The following is an 8,653-nucleotide window of genomic DNA, read 5'->3' as shown; positions in this document are numbered from 1 at the left end:
TTCCTTTGTTTGTGAACCGTGTATCAGTAATCAGTTATGTCTTTCGTATGATTATCTGGTCTCCATGAAGGTTTTATTTTGCCTACTTTTGACTGGGCTACGACCCATGCCAACTGTGCTATGCAAATTCCAAGAAATGTATATTTTCTGTGGTTTTGCTCATTTACTATATTCTTTGACTGTTAAGAGTCATAATTAAGCGCAATAATACGGGAATTACAACATCATTTTGTGATCACTGCGACCCCAGGATCCCTGTGCGCTATCGGCTATGCAAACAAAATACAAGAAGATTGATTTTGTTTCTTCTGTTTTACTTCATTCTGTCATTTATATACTGCTATTAGATTGGATGGAGACTTGGAGTTGTTAAGCACGATAACAACGACAAGAGTGCAACATCAATGTGATTATCAATTTATATATGAATCATCTATGGACTGAGTGTATTCCTGGAATCCTGGTCATACGTTTCGTGTATTGATTTAGAACTCTCTTCGGGCCCTCCGGTTTCTGTTATTATAAGCTAGCAGATTCTTATACAAGGCTTAAAAACGAGAAGAGAGGAGACTGACTAATGACCAATGAGGAACAGAGAGACAAGTCCAAAAGAATTCAGGGAAGCCATCGCTTAGTGTTGATTTAACTAGCAAGTGTAGTTAAATAAAGAGACACCATAGACTGCTGACTTTGTAGACGCTTTTTTTCTAAAAAAAAGCTTTCTGATAGCAAGCTATATTTCTGCATGACCTCACTCCTCAGTCCTCACAGTATGGCAATGACATGCAAACAATAGGCGATTCACCAGATCATAGAGCTCAAAAAAGGAACCAGTACATTAATAAAGAATATTTGTGGTACGCCATCGCCATTTAACTATACATCAAAGAAGCTGTACAACTATACCGTTGCATATTTTGGCAACAACATGGCAGCTCTGTAATAACGTTACAATGAAATTTTATTATTATCACTTATCAGAGAATAAGACCCATAACCTTCTGAAATCTGAAGCACACTGTCTTCTCTTCAATTTCTTAATCCTCTATTTAGCAGAGAGGCAGTGGCTCACCGTTCCACTCCTTGAGGCACTCGAGCAGCATGTCGATATGTTTGCCCTGATTCATGGCGATGAACACCTTGCCCACCTCTTCACCAGGAGACCGTGTCTTCTCCCCAGTCAAGTACACAGTCCCAAGCTCTTCGCGCACAAACCTGTATAGCGGGTATGACCGGCATTCGGTGATACGGTTCTGCGCGGTGCCGTTTTCCACGGCACTCCGGGCAGCCTCAACCTCCCTCGGCAGCACTGCTCAAAGCTCCTGCTCGAATGTGGCAAGCTTGGCAAATACCGACGTCTCAGTGTCGCGCTCGGCATCGCCATTGGCCAGGGCATGCTCCACGAGAACTGCACGCATCTTTTGCATCAGCGGGTATTTGGCACTGCAAGGGTCGTCTGCGTACGTGAACACTGCCTCACGATCGATGGTGAGCAGCAGGTCCTTCTCGCAAAAGCGCGCATTATGGAGATGGCCGTTGTTGTTGGTGCTCAATGTCTTCCTAGCCACCGTCTTTACACAACTCTTCACGACGTTCTTGACATTCGGTGATACGGTTCTTAAAGTGAAGGCACACGCTTCGCATGCTCTCGAAAAAAGACATTCTCCTCGAGGTGGCGGATATCTATGGCCTCGCACAAGGCGACCAAGAATGTTGACGACATGATCTTCAATATGTCAATGGCCTCGGTAGTCTTCCTGGAGGAGATGAGACCGAGAGAGTTGACATCTTGGTTGTGTTGCTCCACCCTCTGGACATGGTTGGTCACCGGATTGCCTAGGAACTGGAGCTCAGAGCAGTATGGCCATGGCTATCTCAGCATCCTTGAGGCCATAGTCCAATCTCGGGTTGCGGCCACCAGAGAGGTTTGAAGGCAAACCGTTGTTGTAGAAGTCGTTCACCAGCTCCGAGAACTGCGCAAACATGAGCTTGCCAACCGCGGAAATGGCGAGCCTTGTGTTGTCCATGGACACGCCGATGGGCGTGCCCTGGAAGTTTTTGCCATGGATGGCCTTGCCACGGGAGACGTTGATGAGTGGATTGTAGTTGACAGAGTTGATCTCCCGCTCAATCGACTTGGTTGCAGCACGTATGACCTCAATCTAGGGGCCAAGCCACTGCGGCAAAGTGCGGAGCGCGTACCTATCTTGCTTTGGCTTCATCAACGTGTCAAGCTCGCCGAGCTTCTTCGCGAGTGCCATGTAGGAGTTGCCTACAAGGATGTGCTCCATGATGGCGGCGGCCTCAATATGCCCGGGGTGGTGCTTGATCTTGTGGATCAAGTGGTCGGTGTACTCCGGCTTGCCGTTCATAACCTCGCAGAAAACGGCCGACCGAACCTTAGCAAGGATGCCGAGGATGTTAGCCTCGAAAAGAACCATGGATGCGATCCTCGAGCTAACAGCCGTGCCGTTCACCAAGGAGAGTCCTTCCTTGGGCTGCAGCTCAAAGAAGCCATGCTCGATGCTGGCATTAACCTTGCTGCCGTCTGGAGCCGTGGCCACGGAGTTGTCCCAACTGGTCACCATGCCCGCGATATAGGAATGCGGGACGAGGTCACCAGACACGGTGATTGTGCCCCGGCCCCGGAGCTGCAGACATGGCGTGACGTTGGCGCTGAGAAGTTTAGCGATCGTCTCGAGTATCTCAAAGCGGATGCCAGAGTACCCCTAGAGCAGAGTTTTGATGCGGACGAGTATCGCCGCCCTCGTTCCTGCAGCTGGCATAACGTGGTCATGGCCCCACGGTGACGAAGGCTCCGGCGTTAAGAAATCTGATGAAGAGACAAGAAATAGGCAAACACATAAGGCTTCCATATATAACCTAGAGACATCACCAATTTCCAAGTTGTTCAATATAATGAATTCATACCTGATGAGCTCACGCTGGAGAGCGATACCCTCCTTGGTCATCCGGTGAGAGGTGGCGCCGAAGCCCGTGGTGACACCGCTGTCGGTGCCGTTTGCCAGTTCATGACCCAATCACTGCTCTCTTTTGACGCGGCCGCGAGCGGACTCGTCGAGCTCCACCCTGGTGTCGCTGCCGGCGGCCACCGCAGCGACCATGGCGATGGTCAGGCTGGCGCCCTCCATGGTCACCACGGGCCTACGGTACTCCTCGACCATGCGCTTCACGGCCTCCAGATGTCTCCCGGACAGCTCCTCTGCCGCCTTCCCCCAGTTCAAGGGGTCGGCCCACACCGGCTGCGCGACACACAAGCCATCGCCGTTGGCGGTGATGTGCACTCTATTGTCACACTCCATCGTGATGTGCAAAGAAGTTGGAAAACAAGTAAGCTAGAAACTGGGCAGGTGTATGTGTATTGATCTGGATGAATTCTTCTAGGTGGATTGATCAGGGAGGCTAGCTCTTCTTGGGGAGGAATGGTGAGAGAGGAGGTGTGGGGTGTGGGTTCGCGTGGCTTTGACCGCTTGATCGTTGCAGGTGCGCAAGATGGTTGGTGCGGGAAGAAGAGAGGCCGAGTCATCTACTAATGTAAACATGTGTCGTATTGTCGGTAACAATGTGGTGGCTGCTTCCACAATGCATAAACTACTACTACTACTATAGGAAATCTAAAAAAAAACAGCAACGGTCTTTGCATTGACAAAGTATATATGTGGGCTTGTGACCCCATATAGCGAGTGGGGCTCTGCATGCTCTGGACAACAGGAGTTGTTATCTGCTAATGATTCATGGACAATGCTTTCACTTTCACTAGTACTAGTGGTCGGGCCCGTCATTGCGGGCCTCTTGAGAGGAAGCTCTGCGTGTATTTTTTCTCTCAAAAAAAAATCTCAATTTTATCTTAAAATTAAAAAAAAACTTTCTCACAACATGTGAACATCACATCCATCTAAAAAAAACTAAAAACCATTCTTAAAATAAAAACGAAACAAAAGTCTCACTTCTATTTTTCAAAAATAATCTTCAAAAAAGATACATTCACACTTTGGTAGTGCGCACTTGACTTGGCAGGCATGACTGTCCTCAGTGGAGGCAATTTCTTGGTCAGTCATCCGCCTGCACATTGTGAATGCGACCACAAGCATGCGACAGAAAATTTGGTTGCTCCGAAGGCGGGTGGGCGGGCAGCGCGAGGAGGCATCTTCGGTGAGCTCCCTTGGCTGCTACTGTAGGTTGATTTGGTATCCCTGGTTGGTGGGCGTGCGATTGCTGGTGGCCTCTCGGGTCCTTTCACACCGCTGGCAAATTCCACCATTTCTCCTGCTTGAATCTCGTTCAATCCATAAACACGTGCAATCCCATCTCCAATTGAGACCACTCGACATGTGTGTTGGTTGCCATGGTAGGGCGACACAGGGGTGTGTTCGGCGGTAGAGGGATGGATGGCCTTGATGCGGTCGCGTCACCTGTCGCCGGTACAGGTGTGTGCCGGTCTGGATGCGTCCGCTCCTCCTTCTCCTCCTTTCCTGGACAACGGGCGAGTTGGCGCATGTCTACCGATGTTAGGGTGAAGCGTCTGCTGGTGCCTCCGTCGATCAGGGGCTGCCGGCTGGGCCAAAGCCGGGGCCTTTGTGTGGTCTCGGGGTTGTCTGGATGCAGGGCGGCGGCGGGAGGCACGGTGTTCCTGGGCAGAGCGCATGTCTCGGGTGCGTACGGGCAGCCATGACCATACGGATGGCATTGTTGGTGGTGGACGACGCACGACGTGGTGGTTTGGTGGAGATGGATGAGCGTCGGGTGCATTACCTGCTTGGTTCTTTGGCCGGCCGACGATGGCGGCGTCTACGGGCGTCTTTCCCTTCCTGAAGGCTCCATCGCCGCTGCTCCCGTCTCCTCCAGTTTACTCTGGATGAAAATTTTGATCTTCTGGATCGGAATGTGGCGACACTCCGATGCCGTGCCCTTTTCGGAGTCACCATCTTGGAGTCTTTGATACGTTGTGAATTGGCCTCACTTCTTCACAGTGCCTAGCTCATAGTGAAGGTCGCCGGCGTCTCCAAGCGGTCTTATTGTTATCTTTAGTGTGTTTTGATGGCGTTTGGGTGATGTGGCCTTGTGCGGCACCCTTGTATCTTGTTTTGGGTGCGTGTTCTGTCTGTCGGTGTTGTGTGTTAGACGGTTGGTTGTATGTATGATTGTTGCTTTTCATATAAAACGGGCGAATGTCTTTTCGGTAGATCATGGACAATACTTTCACTCTCACTAATAGTACTATTTCTTTTGCTATCTAAACTTAAGCTTGCACATGACGAGGGACATTCCGGTTTGCACGTGGTCATAGCGGGCTGCATGCATGCCATCGTGTGAAAGATACATTCACACATTTGTAGAGTGGAGACGATTTCTTGGTCCGTCCTCCGCCTGCACATCGTGAACGCGACCAGCATGCGACAGAAAATTTCAGGCCAACACTAAGTTTAAATAACCAAACCATTTTTTGCTACGTTTCTGACAGAAAATTTGGACGCAAACATTTGACTTGGAGGATATCATGTTTTTGCATATTTGCAATATACATGATCACAAGATACTAGCATAATTTTCTACTTCCTCCGTTTCTAAATATAAGACCTTTTAGAGATTCAATACAGGCTACATACGAATGAATATAGACAAATTTAAGAGTGCAGATGCATTTATTTTGCCTCGTATGTAGTTCACATAGGAATCTAAAAAAAAATCTTATATTTAGAAACGGAGGGAGTAGGAAGCAAATAATCTGACTTAGATGGTGCTCCTTCACAAATGTGCACAAGAGAGGGATTTTCTTAGAAAAAATAAAGAAATATAAAATACTCAAGGGATGGCTTGGGCTTGATATATATCGTAGAGTATAGTTTGGAAAAGATTTTACTAGTTAAGCTCATGCTCATTTGGAAATTGGAAAATTAGCTAACTATCTCTTGAATTAATTTAGAGAGAGAAATCCAACAACAACAAACAAAAACAACAACAAAGCCTTTAGTCCCAAACAAGTTGGGGTAGGCTAGAGATTAAACCCATAAGATCTCGCGACCAACTAATGGCTCTCGCACATGGATACCAAGCTTCCACACACCCCTGTCCATAGCTAGATCTTTGGTGGAGTCAGCGACAAGTGCAGGCGGCGACCGGCGGAGCTCGGGGGCGAGTGCGGCGACCGGCGACGAGGGCATCCGACGAGGGCGGACTGGCGACGAGGACGGCCGGCGAGGTGCGGTAATCAGAGAGTGTGTGACCCGTCAAGGTGAAGGGAGCGATGAGAGGCAGAGGGATTTTTGTTCGTACGCGCTAGTGAGGAAGACAACTCCATTGATCGTACGACTGCAAATGACTTAAAACAGACTGCTGAAAGTGGACCGACCGAACTATTAGGCTAATCGTGCCGGCGCCTATAAGTGAGTGAATTGCGGAAAACATCGACATCGAAGGCTAGGGTTGCAGGAACCACAATTCTACAATTTTGTGCCCAAACCCACTAATTCCGAGGCTATTTTTTTTTGCAAAAAACACTAGCTGACAGCTTTGGTCGTTTTCATGATGATTATGACAGGTGGGTCCCGCAAATGATGACATGGCGCAACGGTTCGCAGGCGACACCGCTAGACAGAGGATTTTACACCAACACCCTTCTTCAAAATTTAAAAAGCAATCAAGCCCCTGCCCTCCTCATCTCTCCTCTCCAGAGGCCGACGTGCCATGGGACCGGCGTGCCGGCTTCCCCACCGGAGCAGTAGCAGCCGCGGGCGCCGGAAGGCCGGCTGCAGCAGCACCTGCCGCGGGTATAGGAGGGCTAAGATGCCGCAGAAGCCGGACACGGGCGCGCTGGCGAGAGTAGCGGCAGCACCGGCCGGGCGCGAGCAGAAGCCGCGCCGGCGCGTCTTGTCGGTCTCGCAGTGCAGGCACAACCTCCCCTCCGCAACCGCGGCCTCTGCGGCGTTCATGGCGGGCGCGACCGACGCCTCCTTTTTCTTGGACGGCGGGAGCACGAGAAGATGGGAGGACCAGTTGCACGGCACGGCGCATGGCTGCTTGCTGCGCGCCTTCGAGCTCAGCAAGCTGCCGCCGCCACCACAAGACTGCACCGCGGCGTCGGGGGGGCGCGGCATTGTCTGGGAGACGTCGAGGGGATGCCGGAGATGAGCTGCAGCTTGCGGAGGTCCTGGAGGAGTAGACGGAGGGGCCGCTGGGCTCGCCGACGAAGCGGCGGAGTCCATGGCGCTCATCCTTGTGCTTCGGGCGGCTGTGGCCCGGGGCGGATCCGTACGACCTGGAGGAATAGAGGGAGGGAAGAGTTGTCAGAGGGGCCGCTTGGCTTGCTGGTGAGTGGATGGAGGAGGCACGGCTCCGGCGTGGGGCACGGCTCCGGCGTGGAGCACGGCGGCGGCGGTCCAAGGAGGCAGGGGCGGCTCCGGGAGGGCATGGGACGCCGGCGGCGGAGGGAAGGGCCGTCCTTACGATTATTTTAATTTTTCTGACAATGGGTGTTTTTATTTCTAAAAAAGGGAGGGAGTTTTTTGTAAAAATATACTTGTAACGACGTCCAGCGTGCACAGTTGCACCACATCATCATTTACGGGGCCCACCTGCCATAATCGTCATCAAAACAAGCAAAGCCGTCAATTAATGTTTTTTGCAAAAAAATAGCCTCGGATTTAGTTGGTTTGTGCATAAAACTGTAGAATTGTGGTTTCCGCAACCCCATTCTTCAATGTCGATGTTTTCTGCAATTCACTCCCTATCAGTTGCCCACGAAGAAACAAGTAAATGCTTATGTCCCTGATTTCTGCTTCGTATTCGTGTACCGGATTCCAATCCTAATAAGATTACTAGTTCCAGATCTGTGGAGCTGTGATCCGGATGATCTTCTGCCGACTGCGGCGGCGAATCCGCAGTGCAGATCTTCTGCCGATTACTAGTTTCTCACTCGAACAATTTATCGCAGTGTGTTGAGTAAATAGGCAATTTTTCGATTAAATTAATCCATGAGTAAATCACTAGGGCGTGGTTTCAGAAACGCGGACGTACGGGATGGAGTCACCGGCGGCAGCAGCAGCAAGGGAACGACGGTGGGCGTGTGCGTAGGTGTGAGCTCGGCTCGGCTCAATCCCGCAACCCGCGGCGTGGCGACGTACGGGATGGAGTCACCGGCGGCAGCAGCAGCAAGGGAACGACGGTGGGCGTGCACGTAGGTGTGAGCTCGGCTCGGCTCAATCCCGCAATCCGCGGCGCGGCGCGGCGCGGCGGCGGAGGAGGAGGAGTGCGCGAGGGCCTCTTCTCTTCTCAAGCTCCAATAGCATGTAGAAGAGAAACCCTTATAAGGAGGTCCAACTCCTCTTCCATTTTCGGGGTGGGCCTAAACTTCCCACTACACCTAGTGCCATATAACCCACATGGGCCCTTAAAGATTTTTCAGAAATTGCTACATGGGCCTAGAGCCCATCTCAAATTTCAGCACAGTGCAGATCCCAATGGCAACTTCATCTTCAAGTTCCGTCGAGGAGAAGGAGGGGGTGGATTTGCAGGATCAGAAAATCAAGATGAGTAGTGACAAGCCGTCGGTCGAGTCGGCAGGCAGCCCTGCAGATCCAGCACCAAAGAAGAAAAAGAAGATCCTGCGTGTGGTGCCTGAGAGCGACGTGAAATA

General features: G+C 51.0%; 1 pseudogene; it reads right to left on the bottom strand.

Annotated features, from left to right (window-relative positions):
- Positions 1-941: 941 nt before the first annotated feature.
- On the bottom strand, positions 942-3,323 carry LOC123163595 (phenylalanine ammonia-lyase-like; annotated as a pseudogene).
- Positions 3,324-8,653: the final 5,330 nt, after the last annotated feature.

Source organism: Triticum aestivum, chromosome 1D (assembly GCF_018294505.1).
Source record: "Triticum aestivum cultivar Chinese Spring chromosome 1D, IWGSC CS RefSeq v2.1, whole genome shotgun sequence".
Classification (NCBI taxonomy): domain Eukaryota; kingdom Viridiplantae; phylum Streptophyta; class Magnoliopsida; order Poales; family Poaceae; genus Triticum; species Triticum aestivum.
Note: the sequence above shows the minus strand (reverse complement) of the source record. Positions and strands in the feature narration are given on the sequence as shown.